The sequence below is a fragment of the Heterocephalus glaber genome, unplaced genomic scaffold (assembly GCF_053883595.1).
Source record: "Heterocephalus glaber isolate CG9 unplaced genomic scaffold, H.glaber_assembly_v1.0 deba00001497, whole genome shotgun sequence".
Taxonomy (NCBI): Eukaryota; Metazoa; Chordata; class Mammalia; order Rodentia; family Bathyergidae; genus Heterocephalus; species Heterocephalus glaber.
The window spans coordinates 67,828,505-67,855,402 of record NW_028258320.1 but is presented as its reverse complement, the minus strand read 5'-3'; the positions used below and the strand labels follow the sequence as shown (position 1 = coordinate 67,855,402).

The window sequence follows — 26,898 nt, the reverse complement described above, 5'->3', positions numbered from 1 at the left end:
TTGAAATAGACAAGATCACCCACATCAACATTCCTGGATAGAAAACAGACACCAAATAACAGAAATGTGCACTGTTTGATATGAATAAATTTTTGTTATGAATATTTAGTATTTAATGTGAATGTACTTTGCAAGTTATTAGTGTATATTTATAGAAATCCTACATCTGATTATCTGCATTATCCATATTACTGGTGCTCAAGTGAGTTGCCCACTTCCAATTTGTTTTTATTAACTACATAGATTATAAAGGAACACATTTTTATATTTATTCTTGAGTAAATTCTCATCTTTGACAAAATATTGAATGATGTGATCAACTTCTTATCTTATGGAAAACTTTTCCATACAAACTCCATGAAATTAATTTTTCTCTTATACTCAAGATTAAGGGACGACTAATATCATAAGTGTCTTAGTTACTTTTCTCATTACTGAGGCAAAATACTTGACACCCAAAGTTAGAGGAGGAAAACTTTATTTTGGCTCACAGTTTGTGTTAGTTTCAGTTCATAGTTGGGTGGCTCTAAGGCAGAGTGGCATGGGAGAGGGGAATCACAGAGGAGAAATGGTCCATGGCAGGCAGAAGGCAGTAAGGCAGGAAGTGGCAAGCAATGACCATCTTTCTGTCCCTTATATTCTATCCAGGCTACCCACCCTTAGGGAGTATAGCACTCACACCCAGGTTGGGGCAGCCCTAATCCTAACATTGCACCATGAATCAATCCCAACATCACATTTTTTATCTTAGCATCGCACACCCTAGATCCAGCCACCTCTGAAAAGCCCCACCTACAACCACCATGAGGCTTTGAGGGGACATCTAGATACAAGCTATAACAATAAGTATTTTATTATCAATAAGGCCACATAGGGGGGCAGGGATTTAGCTCAGTGATGCTGCATCTGCCTTGTAAGCTCAAGGTCCTGCATTCGATCCCTGGTACCAAAATAATAATAATAATAATAATAATAATAATAATGTCACATAGTGAAGATACCATTAGTACCTATATTATTAAGGATTAAATAAGTTAATATATGTAAAAGGATTAGATCCTAGCACAGTAGGTTCTTGATTAATACTGACTGGGATTATTTCTTTTTATGGAATCCAGTGTCAAGACACTTATTTTAAAAATTAGTTTTAGTAAAAGTATTTGTACCTTTGTACCAGATGTTCCACAAATGGAAATATAAAGTGCATGAATTTAGACATAGTTCACTAGAATGCATCCATGCTATAAACAATCTCCTCACTGTTAGTGCTGAGGTGACTTATTTTTTAGTATTTTTGTGGTAATAAGGGTTGGAGATATATATGTGGCTTTGGGTTGTAACACCCAGAATTCTGGACAATTTTACATCCATTTTATTAGCCTAAATATGTACATCCAACCTATAGCCTACAGGATGCATGTGGCCTAGCAAGACCATAAACTTTATGTGAATTTTAGCAATATTTTTTATGACTCACTTATGCCTTGTAGACCACAACAGAAAGCTATGTAGAAAGATTCAGTGCAGTATGAATTCTACCTCCTAGGCCTGCCATACTCAGTGGAGACCTGTGTGTATCAGAAATGTTCTTGTGCAGCTTGACAAGTAAAATGCAATGATTATCAATATATTATTTCAACCTACCTATAGGTATGTGTGCCTGTGAAGATAAGCATTTATTGTTATTAAGCAGGCATGTAAGTTAACTTGGGCTTGTGTTATTTGTAAAATAATTTAATAAGTTAAAATATTAAAAAATGAAGCTTTGTTATTTATATACATTAACCATATTATATATCTCCTATGCAGCCCAAGACAATTTCTCTTCACTCAGTGTGGCCCAGGAAGCCAAAAAGTTTGGATGCCCATGGCCTAGGCAAGCACTGAAGTTGTAGACATCAAGAATTGTGTGTGGTCATGCGTAAATACTGAATAGTTTCTCTAGCGTGAGGAACTGAAAGTGTAGATAAGGACTAAAAGGTATAATAGATAATGTGAAATAGGAAGAAAAGGGGCAAAGGGGAAGTGGGAGGGGTAGCGGAAAGGAAAGAAGGGAATGGAATTAATATGAGAAAATGAAAAACTGGAAACAAAGTCTTTGTAAATAGGGAGGGATGGAGGGGGTTGAAGGGATGGCAAGGGAAGGGGGAAAAATAAGAACCAAGAGAGATCATGTAAAGGTGCAAATTCCCAATGATGAATGTCATTATATTGTATACCTAAAATGCACCAATAAAAAAAAATAGTGTGTGGTAGCCAGGCTCTTACAAAAGACCCTGTGGTTATGCGAGGCACCACTTGGTGGCAGTGCATCTACACAGGCTCAACACCAAAAAGTCCTTCCAAGGTCACTGTGTTGGTGAGAGGCTGGACCACCTAGGTTAGTTTTTGTCACATTGTAACTCTGTCCTCAGTGATCATAAATTGTTTCATCTTACAAATTCTGTTTAACATGAAATGCATTTTTTCACAGAAAGAGAATTCCATGGCAGTAAATTAGTTAGATCTATAGGCCAGTCCAGACACATTAACTTACATATTTTCTAAGAGAATATGAGGACTACACCCTAAAGCATTTATGAATATCCAAATGCCTCACCACTAAGAAAATAATTTCCCACCATAAAATGCTTGAAGTAAAACCTAAAGACATATGATCTTTAGATTTATAAAGAAAGTTCATCCATTTATTCAAAAAATATTCTCCTCTGCACTTGCTGTTGGCCAGACATTGTACTAGCCATGATGTTAAGACTTGTGAGACAGAATTTGACTCTGAAAAAGTGTAGGCAAGAAAAGCAAATGTTAGCCAGGGAAAAGCGGTGTGATAAAACTGCAAGGGCAGAACCTGGAGGGTGGTAGGAGGTCTGAGGAGGTGATGTTTGAGCGCTGACTGCAATGATCAGCCTGAGAAGGAACCAAGGAGCCAGATAATCATCCCACATTTCCCACATTTTCTCTTCGTGCTCTGTTAGGAAGACCACGGTGCAAGAAGGTCCTTATAGCAGGTCTCTGTGCACAGGGAAACAAATCGTGTTTATCTCCTCTTCAGGGAAAGACTGCCTGTGGGTTTTTGAAGTTTTTCTCTGATCCTGGGGCCTGAGCAATAGACTTTCTAAATTAGCAAAATAGGCAGTAGTTGCTTATAGGAACCTGGTAGATATTGGTGGAACTGTAGGAAAACATATTTGTTAAATTAACTGTTCATTGAACTCAGTGGGCCCCAGGTGAAGAGAGTGAGAGGCTCTGTGATGAGGGGGAGCCTGGACTCCCCCGCCCCGCCCCAGGAATAATTCAGGGAAAAGACTTGGAAAGGAACAACCAAAGGAATAGCTGAGTCTCTCTTCTCTTTCTGTAACATCATCTCAGGTGACTAGGTCATCACACTTCCCCAGCTGTACTGATTCTGGGGCAATCAGGTTCCTGGGAATGGGCTACTAGGTAAATGGAGAAGGAGAAGGAAAAGGGGAAGAAAGGCAGAGAGCTGACCTCAGACACTAGGCAGTACAGTATCTTGTCCTCCAGTCAGCCTAGTCACATAGTTGCAGGTGTATCTACATTTACATATTTCTATCTAGGGATCCTGATTTCATTAGAAAGTTGCATTTAATCAATGGTTGCACATTAACAACAACAATAACAACATTCTTCCTAGAGTTGAAGATTAATTGTGAGATTTGTGAGATAAGTGGTTTTTTCTTTTTCTTTTAAACCATGGATGTTTGGATGCCTGTTGGCTTACTTGCCATCTTCTTTCTGGAGATTCTATTCTGGTCATTTGTTCACTTCTTGCTCTGATCTCATCAAGCTCTTTTTCACTAGTTCTGCCTATGAGCACTGGAACATGCTTTTTCCTTCCTGGCCTCATATTTCTTTCTAACTCATTCCTTCAGATCCAAAACCCCTCCCACTTTGTGGTTCCACATCTTCTTGGTTCTTGGTTTATCTGTTTCTCCCTGGGCTTCTTCATGAGATTTTTTTTCTTTCTGCTTTCATTTACAAGTTGGTGTTCTTTCAGGTTCCATCCTAGACCCCCTGTATTCTAATTTCTCATTTAGCAATCATATTAGAGCAATGAAGCAAACAAATCCTATTACAAAATAAATGTGCTGAGTCAATAAACACCCCACAAGTGCGTAATAAACATGCATTTCTTGCTCATGCCACATTTCCAGAGTGTCAGCTGCAGTGCTGCTCTGGGTTCTGTCTACTCTGGAACTCAGTCTCTACATCGAAGCAAGGAGATTTTGCTAAAATACAACCCTGATCATCAATCTCTCCTTTTTGCAAACTTATGTCCAAATTCCTTGATGTGGCTCAAATGATACCTGACTCCTGCCACCTTCATCTTTCACTAAATTCTAGAATTCTACACACCAGTCTTAACAAACTAGGTACAGTCAGCCCTGTGTATCCACAAATTCAACCAATTTCAGATTGAAAAAATTACAGAAAATTCCAAAGAATAAAACTTGAATGTGCTGGTTGTGGTAGCATACGTCTGTAATCCCAGCACTTGGGAGGCTGAGGCAGGAGGATTGCTGTGAGTTTGAGGCCAGTTTGAACTACATAGTAAAGCCCTGACTCAAAAAAACAAAACAGAACTGGGGATTTAGCTCAGTGGTTCCGGCGCCTGCCTTGTAAGCTCAAGGTCCCGTGTTTGATCCCTGGTACCAAAAAATGAAACAAAATAACAACAACAAAAAACAAAAACAAAAACCTTGAATTTGCCACACAAGCACTGTGCTGAATCCATGTGAATGAAATGATGTATAGGCAGACTCCGCTGTGGCCTCCTGCCATTTCACAGATCCTCTTTCTCTCTCCATGTACTGTGTGGTTAGGCCTATGATGGTTGCATCTGCACTGAACACAGATGATTGTTCCCTTAAACAATACATACACCAGCTACTTGCATAGTATTAATATTGTATTAGATATTATATTATAAGTCATATGGAGATGATGTGAAGTATTTTGAGGAATGTGCCTAGGGTGTGTGAAACTATTATACCTTCCATATAAGAAACGAGCATCTGCAGATTTGGGGAACTTCAGGAACCGCATAGATATAGACACTGACTGTAGTTGCCCAAATGTGCTAAACTCTTTCACTTAGAGTCCATATACATTTTCTGTTGTCCTCTGTGATGTGGCTACCCCATATGTCCCCTGGCAGACTCTTCTGGTCCCTCAGCTCTCCGCTTACATTTCCCATCTCCAGCTGAAGCATGTCCTGATTCCCCAACACTGTTATCAGTCCTCTGTGCTTGCATAACACCTTTGCTTACCTCTGTCTCTGCATTGAGTGCACTAGGTTGAGGTGCTTCCCTACCAAAGGGACAAGAGTAGGTCACATTCCTTGTACCTTAGTGCTGAACCTACTTCCTGGCACATACTGAGTGGTTGATAAGTAATTGCTGGATACAAAAAGGACTGGTTATGTGAATGGTAATACTGTTTTAGAGGCTTCCTGGTATCTTACCTTTCTTTTGCCAAACATTTGAACATGAGACAATGGGCTGAGTATTTGGAACCTGACCCCAGAGTCCTGTTTATTTCCAAGACATGGTGACCTGTCAAGTCACTTCATTTCTCTGTGCTTCCAGCTTTGCATTTGTACAGTATTATAGTGAAGTGAAACTAAATGAGCCTTAGTTGAGAAGTAAGATTCTGTTGTTTTAACTTGTTCTTTTCTAGGTTGATTTTTATATACTGAAGAGCCATTATCTTTTAAATTAAATTAATTTTCTTGCATGAAGATGTTGCTTTTCAATATTCTCTGTAATCCACAACTTTATTGTAGGTATGATATTCCATACAGACCCTAGAAAAACTACTGTGATTCCACTGACTGTTAGCTATTTTGGCCTTGTCTCAATACCTTACTTATTTGTAGGAATCTAATATTATAATTTATATAAGACCCCACATTTACAGGCTCAGTTTATGTGTTTTTCTCTGAGTCATATTTGATTCGATAAATATAGGAAAGGATGCCTTTGCCCTCACCATCTATGCTTACAATATAACACTAGGAATGTGCTTTATGACAACACATTTTGATTGGTAGACATTGTGTTTTCTCTAATCATGGGGACCCAGCTGGGCTATTTTTTCAAAACATTCCAAATAGAGCCTTGGATGCCAACTTTGTTGATATTGTTCTTACAAATGGTGCACACGTCTTCTTTGAGCTTGGTAAGTTTTTAACACAACAGAAATTTCATTGAAACATAGAGATTTTTAGAAGCATTGATCCTGTTTTTATCTATTTCAGGTGCTGACATTGTTAATACTTGTGGTCCTGACTTTTACCCAAATTGAGAGAAGTACATGCCAGTGTATGAAGAGTTAGTTACACCTTTACTTAATATGATTTCAATGCTTATAAGGAAGATAAATACTTTCTAAAATATGAAGACTTTTGCTATATGTTTACTCTGCTCCATCTTTAGATAGACTCCACAGCCTTTTGAATATAATATACAATCATGCATTGTTTAACCATGGGTATAAGTTCTAGGAAAAGTGTTGTCAGATGATTTCATTGTTGTGTGAACATCATAGAATACAGAAATTAAGATGGCTACAACATCAGTGGGCAATATAATTTTCAAGGGACCACCATCATATATACACAATTATCATTGATCAAAATGTTAATGGGGGCCCATGGATTTAGCTCAGTGATACTGCTGCCTGCCTTACAAGTGCAAGGTCCTGAGTTGAATCCCCGGTACCAAACAAAAAAAAAATGTTATTGGTTCCATGACTATGCATATAAACACATTTTTTACCAAACACAGTTATGGGTCAGAAACTCTCCCACCAATTGCTAGATCTGTAAGATCAGGTATATATCTTTGTTATCTTTGTACCCCAGGACCCTGTACAATGTCTAGCATATTGTAGTCACTGACATAAGCAAGGAGGTTGTGTTTATTCATTCTACAAATGTGTGTTGGGTGCTTACTATATGCAGGCATTATTCTTGGAAAAGCAGATATTTTTCTCTCTCTGATGGAGCTAATGTGTTAACTAATTAGGAAACTGATAAATAGTATAAGTGTTAAGGAGATAAAACTTGGAATGTAATGTGTTAGTGGGAGTAGAAGTAAAATGTGAAAAGGAGACTTTTCATAGAATAGAAACTTTAAACGATGATATAAAGGAATTACCCCCGTGGATATATAGGAGAAAAGCATTCCTGGCCAAGAGAGATGCAAAGGGCCAGGGACAGGAACCTGCCTGGCTATTTATTGTGCTGTCCTGGCTAGTTATTGTGGCTGGAATAAAGTTGAAGAGAGGACTAGGGCAGAAGGTTACAGAGGGAATGGGGCAAAGTGAGACAACACAGCACCTTATGTGTAGTAGTAAAGATTTCAGCTTTTATTCAAGTGAGGTGGAAATCATGGGAAAGTTTTAAAATAAAGACATGGTTTGACTTATTTTTAGCAGAATCACTCTGGATGCTATAAACATAAATTAATATTTAACCTTTGATCATAGTTTTCAGTATATATCACACATAATATTTAATACATAATATATGTATGATGTATAATGTAATATAATGATAGAATAACAAATATCTGCATGGTTCTAAATATCCCAGCATTGGATCCCATGCAGTCAATATATTTATATTATGCAGTCACTTGATCTTTCTCGTGGCTGTTGTAATGGAAAGATACACAGATCAGAGCAGAGAGTAACTTGGATTTCTTCTTCTCTAAAACTAAATTATGAAGTTTTAATATTTGCTTTGGATGAGTAAATGTGATTAGAAATATCAATTTGTAATGATTTTTTTTAAAAAAAACACTAATCTACATATACTACAAATGAAAATCAGAGCCAATTTTATCCAGTACAGATAAGCAAAATGTATACAGAAATGAACTATTATGAAACTTGTTTAATACATTATTTTCCATTTCTGTTAGGATTAAATATAGAGCATAAGCCTTCTTTACGTAATGATATTAAGTATAAACACAGAGCATATGCAATTCTATAAAGGATTAATTTAAGTAAAACATACATTTAGCATAAGCTGACATTGTGAGACACTATAAAATTTCCTACAACTTTATTGGATTAAAAACACATTTATTATTCACATTAAGTCTTTAGATGAGTTTTAAGACTTCATGAGGTTCTATTTTCATGGTATATTTATTATGAAGAAACTATTACTTTTAAAATTAATATTCATTATTCCTAACAAACCATTTTGTCTAAATCACAATTAATTGTGTGTATATGCTTAATATAAGAGAAGTCCTTGTTTAAGAAAAAAAGAAAAATGAATGATGCCAATTATTGATTTCTGCTGACTATATTACATTTCTGAAATTATGCTGCCTCAGTTATCCATTGTGTAAGAAGCCATAGTGGATTAAATGAACAATCATTTTTGTTGCTGTGGTTCTGAGGGTCAAGATTCATGCTGAGTTCGGCAGAAACTGTTTCATTTGGTGTCAGCTAGGGTCACTTATATAATTCCATCTAGCAGTGGACTGACTTGGCAAAACTGGGTGGGAAGGTTCAGAAGGGCCTTTCATAATCAGAGCACTGGGACTGGAACTCCTTGATAAGTGATCTATTATCTCTCCTCAGTCAGGTAACCTGGATTTCTTAACATGACAGCTCATTCTGAGAAAGCAAGAGTGGATGCAGATGAGGTCTTAGAACTTGTACAGAGTCAGTTTCTCCACATTCTATTGGTCAAAGCATGTCACAGTATTAGACTGTCATCCTGGGAAGAGAAATATGTAGTCTTCCCCTTTTTCTTTTTTGGTACGGGGGATCAAACTCAGGGCCCCATGCATACTAGGCAAACTACCACTGCGCTACATCCATAGCTCTAATAGGTTCCATCTCTTGATAAGAGAAACGGCAACATGATATTGCAAAGAAGTAGGGACTTGGAAGGAGTGATCCATTGGTGGTGACTATTATCGCATAATAATCCACCACATATACAAACTAAAATCTAGTTTATCAAAAATTAATTAAGCACCTCTAATCCCAACACTCAACAGGCTGAGACAGGAGGATCTTAATGCCAACAGGGCCAATAAAAATGTTGCTATGTAAGATAAATTAAGTATAAATAACTAGAATACCATGATAACTTTAGAATGCACAAATGTCTTCACAGATTTTATTTATTATGGCAACAAACCTATCGGTGGCAACAATACCATGCTTGACAATGACAAAACTAATTTGATTTAGCATTCTGTATAATACCCTCCCACCTTCCTGAAGTTCAATCCTTCCCGAAGAAACAGGCTAACAGGATATTCATTGATCTAAGATGGAGATGCTCTGTGCACAGGAAGACTTTTGTCAGAGATCCCTAGGAAGGGTTTGGACATACTAGTGTCAAAGCACAAACTCATCTACATTTGCATGTTTATCTTCCTTGAATGTAAGATTCTCACAAAGAGAATGATATGTGACATTGATCAGTGTTGTGCAATATCCAAGCCTAGACACAAGGTTAAGGTCTGAAAAGTTGCTCTTTTTTTTGTTGTTTTGTTTTTTTATTTTTTTGGTACCGGGGATCAAACTCCGGTACTTGCGCTTGCACAGCAGGTAGCGAAACCACTGAGCTAAATCCCCTACCCAAAAGTTGCTCTTTTAAAGAAATGGCTTATGCCAGCAGTGGTGAACTTATTGCATGTGTTGCAGTGGGCTGTTTATATCATTGAAATCTGTGAAAGGTTTGCCATCACTGGGTTATGCTATCACTTATCAGTTAATTGCTACACTTAATTGGTAATTATTTTCACAAAAGTGCCTTCCTTCTTTGAATGCAACCACGCTTAAAATCACTGTTTTTATGCTAAAAACATTCTCAATTCTGATGCACTTATTGCTTATCCTTATAGCTCCTACAAATCTAAAGCAATAAGTAAGACATTTTGCAGTGGAATTTAAGTAGAAAGTAATTTTTGAAACATGATCAACCAGCTAAAAATTAAAACTTTGAGTATAGGTAAAAAAATGCACCTGTCATTTCAGGAAAAAATGGGTTGTTTCTGTGCTGAGCACTGAGCAGTAGCTGGGATTGCTGAAGGGCTGAAGTAACTAAACCAGCTTTTTGTATTCTGGTTGTTTCAGCTCTTTTGAAGGTTATACTCAGTTTTGCTTTTTGCTCATTTTTTATGCAGTAATTATATGCTATTGTGTAATACGAATAAGTCCAGGGAAGTTTTTTTTCTGTTTATATATTTTAAATGTCATCTTCAAAGATGCCCTGAGAAGGCTTGAGCCAATCAATAGCTACAGCCAAACATATTACTATTTACTTGGAACATGAACATTATTTTATTAAAATTTAATTATTTATATGGAGCAGAACTAAGCCACAGATAGCTTGCAGGAGTTCCACACAGATCAATATGTGACAAAATACTAAATCTGATTTTGTTTGAATCATAAAACACACAGTGCCAGATCTGAGCTAAATGTATTTTTCATTTGGTTATCACTATGAAAAGAAGAAAGAAAATCTATTTTATAGTTGGAAGTGGGAAAGCTTTTCATTCTTGGGCTTTCGAGACCTAATCCCCTGTTTTATCTGTGTTGAAAACATGGGTTTTCCCACTGGAGTTTATTGTAATAGCACTTTATGGGTAAGTGCAGTGGAAACAAGCGTTTCCTTCCTGCCACAGAGCATGGCAGGTGGGTGTACTGAGGCTGTCCTGAAAGTTTCTTGAGCCAGCTGTCCTTGCTTATAACATGCTCTGATGAACACACTCTGATGAAGCTTGACAGTCAAACACTGGTATTTCCCACACATCCTTCTTTTCTCCCACATCTCCATTCTGCCTGCCACAGATGCTCCTTTGAGTGGCTGAGGAGTTTATTGGTATTTACTGTACTGAAGGCAGGTGGAAACAGGTCCTCAGAGTCAAGGCATATGCAGTGATAAGGGAGCTAATCTGCTGGGTTGGAGAACCCCCAGGAGGTGGCACCTGGGCCGTGCAATGCTAATTTTGGTTACAAACTAGAGAACAAGTCAATTTCTTTGACATGTGTTATTGTACTTTACCCAAATTATCATTAAATTAAATTAAGAGGGGTTCTAGTGCTAAGCTATTTTGTTTGGATTCTTCCTTTATCCATTGCTGAATGAATAACTGTGCTTCAGTTCCTTCATCTGCAAGACAGAGAAAATAAAAGCATAATTATAAGAGAATTTGCTTAGAAAATGCTAATGGCAGATAAGGTGCTTAGAACAGGGCCTAGCACAGAGTAAATACTCAATAAACATAAGCCCTTATTTTTAATTATAATTTACCTTTATTAAAAATTTTAAATGGGGTATATTACTATAGTCCTAGCCTAACTGTCATGGTTTATTAAACTAAAAGTTTAAAACTTTAAATATCAACTACTCAAGCACTGCTATACAGATTTTTAAAAATCAACATTTTGTTAGTTTTACTTTAGATTTTTAAATATACAGAATTGAAGTACTTTATATTCATTTCTTCTCCTAAAAAAGCTTGAAGTGAATTTGATTTATATCAAATAAATGGTATCATACTGTATTTTTCTGTTTTCCTTCAATATTATAAATTTGAGATCTACATTGCTGTATATACCATAGGTTTAATGTATGTATTTCGTAGGGATCACCATTATTCATTCCCCTACTAACATGAGTTTTGGTTGTTTCCAGTTTTTGTTATTAAAAGAAATTGTACCATGCGCGCCTTATTTAGTTGAGTGAAAGCTTTCTTTTCTCCTTTGGTAGTGGGGATTAAAAACCCAGGGGAACTTTGCAACTGAGCTACATCTCCAGCCCTTTTGTATTGTGAGAGCGCAGTCTCACTAATTTTTCAAGATCAGACTTGTATCTGTGACCCTCCTGCCTCAGCATCCCAGGTAGCTAGAATTATTGACTTTGTGCCACTATGACCAGTTCCTGAGTGGAAGTCTATGGAATATAGAGAAAGAGATATTATCAGAGCACTGTGCATTTCTGCCTTTATTAGACATTACCAAATCACTGTCTACAAATTGTTAACAAAAAATACAGGTGGAAGCCATGTTTATATATAACCTAAGGCCAACCATCCATAACCACATGGTCAAAAATTTGTCACCTTGAATTTCTGAATTGCTAGCTGTAATCATAAACAAAACACAAAAGCTGTAAGCTTTACCTTGTTGTTAGCATAATTCACCAAAATTAAACCAATCAGCTACAAACAAGCAGTTCAGGGTTTTTTGCCCTAAAAAGGAATGGTGATGTATAATAGCCAACTACAAAAAAGTCAAAATATTTCCTTCTTTATGCTTTATAAGCTGTGCCTTAATTGCTATAAGGAGGCTTTTTACTGCTTTCAGTAGCAGGTCTCCTAGTTCAAGAACTGCTCTTTTGTAGCCATAATAAACTTGTTAAAATTATAAAAATAGGATTTTATCTTGACACAATTGACATTCCCATCAGAAGCCACTGAGAATTCCTCTACTCGATGTCTTCAGCATTATTTGGTATTGACAATTGTTTTAAATTTTGCAGATCTGCTAAATATGAATTGTACCCTGTTTTAATTGGAATATACCTGACACTTAGTAAAACTGAACATCTTTTTTTCATAGTTGTTGACTGAGTTTCCTCTTCTATGGATTGTATATTTCTCTATGCATTTTTCTAGCAGGAAGTTTTTATTTTTCCTTCAGTTGCTTTTGTTTTGAAAATGGATATGGCGGACTGTAAGACAACTTAGTAGTTCTAAATGCATATCATTTATCTAAATTATGAAGATTTATTGCAATTTAATAATATATCATGAATTTATTGAAGGACATTTCTAACTACATAAGTAACTACTTCTTATTTTTTGTCACCAGGGAAAATATTTCTGTTGTCCCAAAGATGATTTCTCAACAATGCATCATTTTGCTGGCAGATTTTACCTCAAAGAATATGAAGAGTAATAGGCCATATTATTTTAAACACATAGTCTCTTTACTTGGCTGTAAGTATTATGGTTGTTTTATTATAATATTTTATATTTATCTGTAAAGGTTCAGCAGTTTTTATTGATTGTCTACTGAATAACTAGGCACTGGGCCAGACTGGAGATGCAGGGAGGATCAATACTGTCATGTCCTTCACTAGTTTTGGGTTAGTGGGGAATAAAATAAAATCCCAATTTTAACCTTCAGGAATGAACTTTCTGTTAGGAGACATTCAAACCACACGCAGAGTGTAAAATATACGCTCCATATCTGGTAGGGGAGCCTTTGGAGGTAAAGTGACTTCTAAATGACTCCTGAAGGATGAGTAAGAAGAAGGAAAGGGTGTTCTAGGCAGCAGGAACTGCACATGTGAATGCCTAGAAGGAAAGAGAGATACATGCCCCCATGAAACAGTTTTATGTAAGGTCTCAGCCTCTTGGAATGGGTGTGGTCTACAGAGAGAGAGTGGGGAATCACTCAGACTGTAATCCGAACCCAAGAAAGTGTGTCAGATGAGGAAAAAAAGAGCAGAGAATGAGGCTTCTGTGAAGAAGACAGAGAAATTTACAGAGAGAAACAAGGCAATTGGTATGTTGTAGCTAAAAGAGCCAAGAGAAGGAAGACGATGAAAGAGGGTTGATGCATTCACTGCACCAAATATGCCAAACAGTCAAATGAGACAGGAGCCCAAACTAACTCACTAGATGAAAAAACAGTTCAACTTGTGAACTTGGTGAGGGGGTTTTGGTGGAGGTTGAGGGGTCAGTGGGAGCCATTTTTCTAGGACCATTTGCTAAAGAAGCTATCTTGTCTCCAGTAAGTGTTTTTGGCACTTCTGTCAAAGATAAAATAGTTGGATGTATCTGGGGTTGCTTGTGCATCTTCTGTTCTGTTCCACTGATGCATATGTCTGTTTTTGTGCCAATACCATGATGCTTTTATCACTGTAACCTTATAGTATAATTTGAAGTCAGATATTTTGATGTCCCCTTCTTTGTTCTTATTCCTCAGGATTGTTTTGCTATTCTAAGTCTCTTTTGGTTCCATATAAATTTTAGGATTGTTTTCTCTACTTCTGTGAGGAATGCTGTTGGCATTTTAATTAGGATTGCATTAAATTTGTGTTTCAGTTTTGCTAGTATGGCCATTTTGACAATTTTCGTTCTGCCTATCCAGAAAGGGAAGTACTCCTTCCCTTTTGATTTCATTGGAAACTTGGAGAAGTACTGGTGTTATATCCTCCATGAAGGTCTTATAGAATTCAGCAGTTAATCCATCAGATTCTGTACTTTTCATAGTTGGTAGGATTTGTATTATTATATCTACTTCCTTACTTTTTATTGGATTGTTCAGAATTTTTGTTTTTCTTGGTTCATTTTGGGTAATTCATGTGTTTAGGAATCTTTCCATTTCTTCAAGATTCTCCAATTTTTTTGAGATATAATTTTTCTTAGTAGTTACTATCTATCTTGTAGATTTCAACAGTGTCTGTTGTAATTTTACCTATTCATTTCTAATTGCGTTAATGTGAGTCTTTTAACTTTTTTTCTTAGAAAGTCTGGCTTATTCTTTCAAAGAACCAGTTCTTCAATTCACTGATTCTTTGTATTATGTTTTTAGTCTCAATTTCAGTGATTTCTGCTCTGGTGTTTATGATTTTCCTCCTTAAACTGGGTTCAGGTTTGGATTGTTGTTTATCAAATATCTTCAGGTTCATTTTTAGGTTATTTATTTGAGCTCACTTTGTTTTTCTAATGTGAGCATTGATTACAGTAAGCTTCCCCATTGGAACTTTCATTGTGTTCCATAGGTTCTGAAGTATTGAACTGGCATTGTATTTTGATTCCAGAAATTGTTTAATTTCTTCCTTTATTTTTTTCTGTGACCCATTGGTTCTTGGTTTAGGTAAATTTTCTGTGGTTTCTTTTGTGATTGATTTCTAGTTTCGATGTACAGTGGTCTGATAGTATACATGAGGTGACATCAATTCTTTTGTATTTATTTAAGCTTACTTTGTGGACTAGTATTTTTGGAAAGAGTGTCATGTGCTATGAAGAAGAATATGTATTCTGTTGTAATAGGATAGAACACTCTGTAAATATCATTTAAGTTCATTTGTTGAAAATGTGATTCAGATATCATATTTCTTTGTTAACTTTTTATTTAGTTGATCTCTTTGTGAATGTGTGTTATTGAGGTCACTCATTAGATTGTGTTGGTGTTTAGCTGATCTTTTATATCCAGCAGTATTTGTTTTATAAAGTTAGGTGCTCCAGTATTCAGTGCATATATATATAGTGGTACTGTGGTTCATGAACTTAATTTGTTCCATGATTCTGAAAAAGATGGCCACATTCACGTTCTTGTGGGGAAGATGGCTCCAGTCATGTTCTTCACCCAATGCAGAGTTCACAAACTCAAACAAAATTTTTCCAACCATTTCTGTTTGCAAACTAAATTGTTCACAAACAAAAGCATTCATGAACTGAGACACTACTGTATTTACAAGTATTATCTCTTCCTGTGGGATCATTCCCTTAACTAGTATGTAGTGACCTTCTTTGCCTCTTCTGTTCAGTTTTAGCTTGAAGTTTATTTGTCTGAGAGTAACATCGTCTTGTTTATAGCAACACAATTCATAATAGTTAAATCTGGGAAGCGACCTATGTATTCATCAGCAGATGAAAGAACAAAGAAAATGTGGTACTTATACACAATGGAGTACTACTCTGCCATAAAGAAAGATAAAGTTAAGTCATTTTGTAGAAAAATGGTTACCCTGTATGACCATAATGTTAACTGCAATAAATCAGACACACAAGCTTAAATATCAGATGGTTTTTCTTATATGAGAAAGAGCAAAATAAAAGTTAAATAATAGGTAATAGGAAGATAGGAATAATATTTCTATCTGTGTCAAAGGGGCATGATATCAAGAGATGGAGGGAGGATAAAGAAAGGGAGGGCAAGTTGATGAAAAAAGGAATTAAGATGTGCTACTTACATGTACCTACTCTATACAAGGAATGTAAACAATATGATATATACTGCAAAAATATACAAAAGAGGAAAGGGGTCAAGAAATGAATGGAAGGGGAAGAAAAGGAAAGGAAAGGGAATGAAAGTAAGGAATTAAGATGTATTATGTATATATACCAACTCCCCCCAAGGAATGTAAACATTATCTACTACAAATATATACTAATAAAGAAAATGATCTAAAAAATTGCTACATCTGCTTGCTTTCAGGGTCCTGGTGCATGAAATATGTTTTTCTGTCCTTTGATCTTTAGCCTATGAATATCTTTTTGGATTAGATGAGTTTCTTGAATGCATCAGACTGTTGGATTCTGTTTTTTGTTTTGTTTTTGATCCAGTCTGCCAATTTGTGTCTTTTAATAAGGGAATTGAGACCATTAAATTGAGAGTTATTACTGAAAGGTATTGATTTATTTTTGTCATTGTTTTCTCTTTCTGTTGATGACTCCTTTATTATTTCTTTTTTGTTTATTTGCCTTGCTTGATATAGTCATCCCATTTGAATTTTGGGGTTTGTTGGCTTCATTATCTCTGTCTAGGATATTCCTGAGTAGTTTTTGGAGTGCTTGTTTGATGTTCATTTATCTCTTAAATTGTTTTTCTTTTTTCATGGAATGTCCTTATATGTATTTTAAAATGTAATTTTTCACCAAATTCAATGGAATTAAATTTGTATTTTTCATGAATAAGTACAGCACTGTTCAAATACAACTCTAAATATTATATTTACATTGACATGCCCAAGGTGCCATGTTTCTTGTGTGTGTTTTCTACTTTTTCTCATGTTTACTTTTTAATCCCATGTTGAAGGTACAAATTATCTCTTAAACTCAGTATAAACAAAGTCACTCAAGGGAGAATATTTCTCTATATAAATGGGATAATTAGAAACCAGAAAAATTTGCAGAGTCAGGGTGGGCAGCACAGAACTAGGGCTCAATCATGCTCAGTTGTATTGGCTTGTTATGCAACTCATTATTTTCCTATTTTAATACAGGCTCTCATGTTGCCTTAGACTTTGCCTTTACTTCATGTTTTCCAGACATACAGCAGAAATCATATCTGTTTTCTCCATAGTTCTGATTAGAAAGAGAAAATATCAGGAAATAATGACCTGAAAATGCCAATATATATAAAAAAGTATCTAGATAACAAAGCTGATAGTGTATGTACATAGGGTGATGTATACTATCATACATGGAAAAATTGACTACAGAATATGCAAGGCCATTTTTAATCTACCCCTTTGAATATTGTACAAATATGAATATACATTTTATTTGTATGAAGCACAAATCACTCATGAAATAAGACATTTATATCAATTGCTAAATTTCCAATGGGCTATCTAAATAGTACCTGCAGTTACAGGATATGTGTTAGAAAGTTAAAGGCAGAAATAATTCAGTACAAATGTGCATTATGTATCTTTTTCTAAAGTACCCATTTAACTTGAGTTTTTCATAGTCTATTTGATCAGTTTTAGCATTTTTATAATTAATGTATTTCACTTCCATTGTTCAATTCTGCAATTCCTTTTAGAATTATCATTATATGTCATCATATAATTAGCACTAACTAGATGCTACCTTTTTGTGAGCAGGTGAATGAATTAAATGTTTTATCTCTACAATTTCTATCATCTTCAAATTGTGGTCACAGACATGGAAAGCAGAGATTTTCTGGTTATTTTGTCAGTTGAGGAATCCATTATTTTAATCATTCTGGCAGATGTTCTTGCTTTAATGGAACTTCTTGTAAATATAAATTCAGTCAGTGATCATCTAGATCCTGGGTTGATGCAAAGACTCCAGTTTACATTTGACCCTGTTCCAACCCATTTGACCCTGTTCACTTACTCTTCTTAAGGTTTGCACTGTTTGCATTGCCTGGCAAGGAATAGATTCTACCCTTTCCTCTCTTCTTGCATTCACCGATGCACTTCCTTTGTTCCAAATACTATTCCTTATCTCAACATATCTTGTTTCTCCCTCTTCTTCATGACTCCATTTAACAACCCTCTGAGAGAAATTCAAAACAATGGTCTACCTATCATACTGAGGCTTATGAGACATTGGTCAAGCTGATGAGTTTGTGTCCTGCACAAAGGCAACTGACCTGGAGCAGGTGATCATGTCCCTTTTAAAATTTGGAGGAGTGTCTCCATATTTCTTTTCTTCCTTTGGCAATGTCTAAAGAAGCCATTTATAATTCTGAGGCATAGTTACCCAGTCCTCTTTTAAGAATAATTAAGCATTTAAGGCTCAAAGCAGATTTTTCATCTTGAAGACAACTAAATGGATTTGTATGGTCCAACTTCAACATAGGTTATATTTTAGTAAATGGGTTCTGATTACACTTTCAAGAAGGGCTGCATTGTGTGGATGCTGAGTGGAGACAGTTCATGGAATGAAAGGAAGATTACCTTTTAAGAACTTGGAAGAAGAGTTCCTCTCTGTAATTAAATCAATCATTTCTACTTTTAATGGATTAAGACCCTAGGAATAGTAACATTCATTTGTTTATTCAACAAACATTTAAATGCCTCCACCATGCCAGGAACTGTTCTAATTGCTGGGGATGCAGATGCAAGTCCTTGTATGGACCTTATAGTCAAGTTCAAAGAGACAAACAAATTAATTAAGGAATAGTGATGCATTATGAAGAAAATAAAACATGATGATATAGTAGGGATTAATAAGGAGGCAGATTTAGCTTGTACTGTAGCCTAATCAGTTACTAACTATAATTTAATTTATATTATTGACACGATCAAAAAAAGGACTTTTTGGAAGGAAAAGGTTACCAGTAGACATAGAAAATGAGAGTCAGGCAACTCTCATGGAGGTAAGAGATTTGGTTTTGTTGCTATGAGCAAGCCGGGCCATAGAGAAGGATTTGTGCGTTTTAAAAAAGGAATGTTTTATCCAGTTTCATTTGACTTGGTTGGAATATGCCTTGCCTTATACCTCAAGATAATTCATCTCTCGTTGCTCTATTGCTATGCTTACTAAATGTTTTGATCACTAGTTTGATTAATAATTGTTTTTCTGTTAGTTAAATCAGGAAACAGGAGAAATGGTAGAATACCACTCTTGTATATAAAACCAAAGCATTTCCTTATTGTGAATTGATAACCAGGCTTCTGGTTTATAAATCAGTCTTGTGTGAATTTAGTCTATCCGTGACAATTTCTTCATTCCCCAAGGGTCAGTAAAATCTAATTTCTGATACTACAAAGTCAAGACCACATACTTTACTATGGAGAACTCATTATGATAATGCTTTTCTTGGCATTCCCTAAAAACCAGCTAGCCAAGTTTTCCATTTACTCTACCCTTCTTGCAAACTTCAGAACCATGCTATTCTGAGATGTTAATCAGTGTGGATGTAAAAAGTTAATACAAGCAAACACAATTTTCTCTTCCATGGATGTGTTTTCTTTCATTTAGCATTGTAAATACCCAGAGCCTGCTTATGAGTCTTATTTTTCTGTTTACAGTGGAACAGTTAAGCTCACCATGACTTACACAAAATTAATTGATGCAACCATTAACATTGGAAATATTACAGATATTGATTTCATTTGGAACAAACACTTGTGGACATTCTCACAATAAGTTGGGAGCAGAATGGTGGTAGATATAGCTGGAAAATATGAATATAAGTAAGTACTACTTTTTTCTTTTTATTTCTGAACATTTAAAATTTTATAAATGTCATTAATACCATTAAATAATTTAAAAATTCCAACCAGTATAAAAATTTATGTGTCTTGGAAAATTGCAACTAAAGAAACAAAAACTGAGAAGTTGATACTACGTTTAAGAAGTGTTTAGAAAATAAAAACTATTCATTAAATCAGGTCTCTCAGTGTTCCCCCCGACATGCTTAAATTATCTTAAAATCCTTTTTTGCCCCTTTGAAATATTCAGATCTACTTTCTGTAGATAGGCTATTATAGGACCGAACATTTCCCAGATTCTTATACCATACTAATCCCAGATACAGTCATGATGGATTTATTTAGCAGAAGCCATGAAAAAGTGTCTTTTCTACTTTATATCCAGACCAAAATTGACCCTTATAAAATAAGATAGAAAAAAATTACAGGTTTGTCATTGTCATTTCTGTATAAATGCTTTTCACATTGATTAACTTTCATATGTACCTCAAAGACAGACTGAGCCTTGGAACTGAGTATGAGGTCATGATCTTTAGGATCTGGTTATCAATGACAAAATAGAGCTGGGTTGGAATTTCCTGAATAAGAGGAGGTGATACAAAAGAAAGTAGTAGAGACTCATTGAGCAGAACAAAACCTCTGTCTAAGTGTTTGAAGTACTTAGTCTCTGGCTAAGTGTTTGAAGTACATTTAGAGTATTTACAGGTGGAAAGATCATTGTTCTAAAATGACTTAAAATATTTATTTTATTATGACTTTAAATATTTATGTTGTGAAATATTGCAGAGACAATATGTATATGGCTACAGTTCATGATATAGAGTAATTATATCCATGTGGGTTGATATGCCTACCTATTAATAATTAAAACTAATGAGACTATAGTAATATTTCCAAGGTGTTCCTGAGTTTTCAGGGTGTGTATGAAGTAAGAGAGATTTTGGTTCTTACCTATTGTCTTAGTCACTTTTCTCATCACTGCAACAAAATACTCAGCTCCCACAAGTTAAAGGAGAAGAGGTTTATTTTGGCTCACAATTTATAGAGGTTTCAGGCCATGGTTGGCTGGCACTAAGGCAGGGTGACACAAAAGAGGGGCATGATAGAAGAGAAATAGCTCATGGCATGGTGGCAGGAATCAGAGAGAGAAAGAGTGATCAAGGGAGGAAGGAAAAAGACCCTTCCAGACCATGCCCCTACTGACCGACCTCCTCAGACTAGGCTTCACCTCCCAATATCAAATTTAGCTATAAATTCATCAGTGGAACAATCCACTGATGAGAATCATGCTTCCACGATCCAGTCACCTACCCAGAGCTCTGCCTGTGAATTCATCAGGCCTTGGGTGGGGGGCACATCTAGATTTAAACCATAATACCAGTATGTGTCTATCTTTTAGCAGTTGTACATTGAGAATCATCAGCCTATACCATGATGGCCTCATTTCTCTAAAAGTCCCTGGACATGAGAGAATTACTCCTTTCCTGGGGTCTCAAATGCTCCACTGTGATTTTGTATTTGCCCTAACAGCAGTATTTCACTGCCCTTGAATATCCCTTTGTGTTTGCAGTAACAATATTGTAATATTTAAATGTTTGTCAACTGTATTTTTCTTTTGTTTTGCTTCAGTTTTTTCTAATTCAATCACCCTTGTCCAGTGAAAGAGAAAGATGTATGTCTTTATTTGCTGTTTTCTAATTCTAGAATTAATGTAGACTAGATAGTGTATCATTGAAATGTAGTATTTAGCCTGTAGTACTCTGTGATAGATATTGTTGCAGTGAAATGATGACAGATACTATGGAATTTCTTGATTCTTTTTTTTTGTGATTCACTTCCAGCTAACCCTTAAGAGTCCCTGGGATTTATATAAACAAACCTGAGTTGTAGCAGGAAAGAGAACCAAGAGAGGTAACTCTCTCCCATTGTTCAAGTTGGAGATGGAGGCTATTGGAGCATAAGGCTGGGTGGAAGAAGGAAAGGAGATGCAAGCGTACTTGGCATGCCCCTGCAGAGCGTCCTGCTTTCACTGGTGGTGGGACATACTTAGACCTGAGGGTAGGGCAGTCCAGGAAGGGGATAGCTGTAAGCAAGCTCGATAGAAGGAACTGAACTATACTGACTAATTGTGTCACAACCCCTGCGCTCACTAACAACCAGGTGGTGGAGGCAGCCCATGACTTGTTGGGAGGGGGAGGTGTGGGGAGTCTCCCTGTGAGGGCAGCTGTCCTGAGCCCGTGTGACTAGCTGGGAAGAATCTGGGAAGCCCTGGTAGCTTTAGGCTGTGGGAGTCCTAGTCTGCCTGTGGTCCAAGAGATCTCTAGGTTGTTTCTAGGTTTCAAAAGACAAATGGGAGGCAATTAACTTCTGAGGACTCTATTTTAATAAAGTATAGACTTTCTGTCCCATAGTTCATAATACCTGTTCTTTTTTTTTGCATTGTAAGAAAGTTGTAAGGATAAAAAATAGTGGTATAAGTTATCTAGGTAAAGGAATTCAGAAAGTTCAAAGTGATACCATCATTTTCTCTGTGTGTTATTTCCTCTTAGCGCCCTGCATTATTATACTATGATATTTTTGGCCTGCAATTGGTGGGGCAAGGACTGTTGAAAATTTCTGCTTCTTAAATAGATTACCGTTGATACTGAAGAGTGACTTCCAGTTCAATTTCCGTTTACTTCTTCCCTACCCTATTGCTATTGAGCCAACTCATACTTTGTCGTACCACTCACAAATGTCTACTTCCCAGATCACCAATTGGAATTTGTACCTCTCTCTGACCACAGCTCAGACTTGCTAAGTGACATGTTCAGACTCCCTTATGCGTTCTGATCCATTACCCTTTTACTTCCCTGAAATAACCCAATTTAACAACCCATTTCCTTTCTTAGCCAGCTTAGGTTGCATGATCATTTAATTCATTAACACTTTGTCCTAAATCCTTTTTTCCTCACTCCCTTCTTTCATGTTAGACAAAACATCAACATTGAATGTAGCAAGATTTCCTCTTCTTTTGAGTCTGAACAGCCACATGCTAATGAAGCATTTGTACCAAAGGGAGAATCAATGTAACTATAAGTTGTGATTAAAACTGTCTTGAAATTCTACCTGTTTTTTTAACCCCTCCTGCCCCTAACTCTCCTACTTTACACAGAAAGCAGAAGCCATCAGATAGAAAATCTGTCCTCTTTTTCCCAAACATATCAACTATCTACACTACAGCCATTCTATTATTTTTCTTTCTAATAGGGAAGCTGCCTCTTTTGTTCCTGGCAATCCATGGGTCTCACGCTCTCCCGCTTCCTTGGGAACCCTACCCTATTGGTTACTTTTGTCTTATTTTATATATACAACCTCTCATTGCATAAGATTTTAAACATTCTTTGTGTCTCCCATTAGAAAAAAAATTCCTCTCTAATCCCATCTTCACCTCAGAACAGCCTTTGCCAGGGTTCCCAGTGACCACCAGTCACTAGGTTGAGTGGGAAATTTACTCCTTAACTCTGTCCCTCAACAGAGGCCAGCACCATGGTCAACTCCTTCCCTCTTTCTAAAATAAATTTTTTCATTTTACTTTTTATTTGCAGAAATTTTCAATTATTTATGACAAAGAAAGTAGTAAAACAGCACTCCTAAGTTCCTGCCAGCCAGCTTAATGGTTTTTAAATTTTGCAAATTCTTTTTTTTAAATACTCACACAAACACATACTCTCTGTTTTTATTTGTTTGCCTTTGCTGGAGTGTTTTAAATCAAATTATAATTATTTCTCCCATTATTATACTTCAGTATGTATCTGTTAACAATAAACTTGATCAATTAACATAACTCTAAAATCCATTTTATAACAATTAAAAATAATCTTTAAAAATTAATAATTTCTTATATCATCTAACATTAAGGTTATATTTAAATTTCCTAAATTGTTTCCAAAAAGTCTCTTGCCAATTAGTTTGCTTAAATTGGGATGGAAACAAAGTACATATACATCATTTGATTACCATGGCCTTAAGTCTCTTTTAATCTATAAGAGTTAACCCTTTCCCTTTTTCCAAACCAACTGTTAAATGAACCAGGTCACTTGTCCTTTAAAATTGCCCACACTCAGCTGATGGAATGCTCTTGATTTCATTTAACTTATCTATCTGGTATATTAACTCTGACCCTCAGTTAGGTTGAGAGACTTGATGAGATTCAGGTTCCTCTTCCCATACGTGGTAGTCTATAGCATGGGCAACTTACACACCTTGGTCACCAGCTCTCAAGTTTGCTGCTGATTTTTTTCTAAAGGACTATGAATGCAATAGGATTTTGTAAGTTTAAAAGGGTTGTCCCAATTAGAGTCATAGGTAAAATGGAGTACTAGAGGCTTAGGATCTCATTGCTAAATGACAGGAGGAGAACGATAACTGGCAGGAGGTTTACAAAGGCTTGCACTCCAGGACAGCTGCAGGAAAGGGGCAAGTAATTGTGTAAAGATCCAATTATATGAGAATTGCTGGCCTCTGCACTATGCCTAGGGCTGGAGGAGGAAAGAACAGGTTTCAGGTACGAAAACTAAAAGAAAATGCATACATCTACTTAAGTTGCATGACTCTCCCCAGGCTTCTCAGGTTGGAATGAATAATAGAAATTCCCCTGCTTAATAGAGCCCCCAGGTTTTGTTGACTTTGCAACTCTCCAGAACAAGCAGGAGGCTTCAGGAGCAGAATAATTTATGCCAAGTTATTGTTTCCCACCCTCTTAAAGCCTGAACTCCTGTTAGCTCAACATCAAAATCTCATGTCCCTCCTGGGGTCTTCACTCTTCTATTAAGGAAAATCAGTCTTTTTTTCATAGACCAAGATTTTCTAAATCTTTATTTTCTGTAGATTTGTAGTAAAACTGATAAGTGTAGTTTGTATTATGTTAGGTTGTGTTTTTAGCCCTAAATACATGCTTATATTATAATACCAGAAGCATCCCTTACTTTATGCATGCCTTTCTAGTTCTTCCTTAAAGGATTTAAGTAGTATACTCAGAGTGGATTTTGTCTTCTAAATTTCATTACAATAAAAGACTACATCTGTATAAATTGAGCCAACCATTTGTTGACAACTGTTTTCTTCCTTATGCAGTTTAAATTTTGCAGACAGCATTGACATATACATATATACACCATAGATAGATAGATAGATAGATAGATAGATAGATAGATAGATAGATAGATGGGAGATAGACAGACAGATAGATTACTTTTTTCTCTTTCGGTCTCTTAAAATCACTCATGTAATGAATATGACTCATCTTTATGTCCCTAGCATCATTCTAAATAATGAGGTCCTATGAAGAACAAGATATAGTCCCTATTCTTGAGATGTTCACCATGCTTGGGTGGAAACAGAAAGGAAATTGTTGATTACAATACAACATAAGAGTTGTAACAAAAACAGGCAGGGATGGACCAGCTTACTTGACAGCTCTTAAGACCTTTGCCCCAACTCATTGATCTCCTATGGAACCAATAACTACACAGAGGAAAAACAGTGGTTTTCTATTTATAAATTCTGTGCTTGTCACACACATATTGTCATAAGCAATCTCATCTTGAAATTCTACTTTTCTACTAACTGTGGTCCTAGAGGAATAGAACTGACATTTCACTCCTGTATTCCCACATACATCTATCCATGAAGGATGTATTGACTGTCATCTGTGGCCAGAGGAGCCATAATTTCCTTGAGAATCCTAGATAAGGGGAGCAAAGACCGTACCCAATAGATTTAGGATGAAGCCAAGCAGAGTGTGACTAATCCACTCATTGCAGGCTCCTGACAGTCCAATGGCTCTAACGGAGTCAACTGCAGAACAATGACCACTGAGCATGAAGACAGATGTAATTACCATGCTTCAATACATCACTTAGGAATTACTACAGCAAACCTAACACATAAAATCACAAGGTTAAAGATGTAAGTGTGTAGAGGAACAAAATGTGGCTTAAAAGTAAAGAAAGTATTATTTCTTGACTCAGCTCAAAGAGAATATAGGCAGCAGGCATTTTTTCTGGTCATCATTCATTTATGTGAGGCAAGCCTCTCAATTTCTTTGGTTAAGTGAGAACTCTATCCAAGTTACTATACTGTGCATAACTGTGAGAAAAGGAAACTTAGTGACTCCCTTCTGGCTTAAATATGAAAATGTGGAATAGCACATCAATATCTAAAGTCCAAGTGTTTTACCAAACTGCTTTTAACATTTAGAAACAGCATTTATAGCAACACTTTTATTATGTACATTGCCATTTGCTTTTCCCCTGAAGCTGCAGGGGGAAAATGTGACATTTTCTCTGTCTCACTTACTGAAGTTTCTTTCACTAGAACTTACAAAGGCCTATGGATTTTCCAGGGCAAAAACTAAAATTACATTAGTTATCATAGAGAGAAAGAGCCAGGCTCAAGAAATCCAAAACACAAAACTTGGAAAAAGGAAAATGTAGAAGACAAATAGGACATGGGACATGTACTATTTTGTATCAACATACAGATGATGTTTTCTAACATCTCAGGCATTTATTTCATTTTGAACTTCTAAATATTAAAATTTAATACGGTAAATAGAACAAGGAATTGTGAATTAAAGATTTGTGATCCGGTTCTAACTCCAGCATCAATTAATGAAGCACACTTCATTGGAGTCCATAAAACGGACTGTGGAGCCTCACTGTCCTTCTGGAAAATCAAGATAGTATTCATGATTTGGGGATTTCCTTTCTCATTCTGAAATTCTTTGACAGGAATTAGATAAGGGTATGTGGACCTGAGTAACTGGTTAAGTGAATGAATTGATACAAAATAAGATTTTAGAGAGTTTTTGTGTGTGTAGTTCCCAAACATACACAGCTGTATTTAGGTACTTCTGTGTTTTTATAGTCTTCACTGATAGTACCAAATAAATACATGCTTTCCAAAAGTTTGATTTGTGTTTTTATTGTGGAAAGCCTTGCTTGAGTTTGATATATTAAGGTGCCCTCTAGTGGAAACATAAGTGTATTGTTTTGTCCAGTGGCATAAAGCACTGTACAATTTGTACATTTTTAATGAATCAAACCTCTAAGCTTCAAGCAGTGAATTTTCCAGTTCTCAAGATGTCACTCTCATTAAAATTCTTATTTGGAATCCATACTGAAATATAATAATAATAT

The 26,898-nt window shown here is 36.0% G+C and overlaps 1 long non-coding RNA gene across 1 annotated transcript in view; it reads left to right on the top strand.

Moving 5' to 3' along the window:
• Window positions 1–12,882: 12,882 nt before the first annotated feature.
• LOC110347864 (uncharacterized) overlaps window positions 12,883–26,898 on the top strand; it is a 71,634-nt gene continuing 57,618 nt past the window's right edge. The window contains exons 1-2 of the long non-coding RNA XR_002392733.2: window positions 12,883–13,010; window positions 19,535–19,699. This is a non-coding gene — a long non-coding RNA (uncharacterized LOC110347864). The remainder of the gene's footprint in view (window positions 13,011–19,534; window positions 19,700–26,898) is intronic.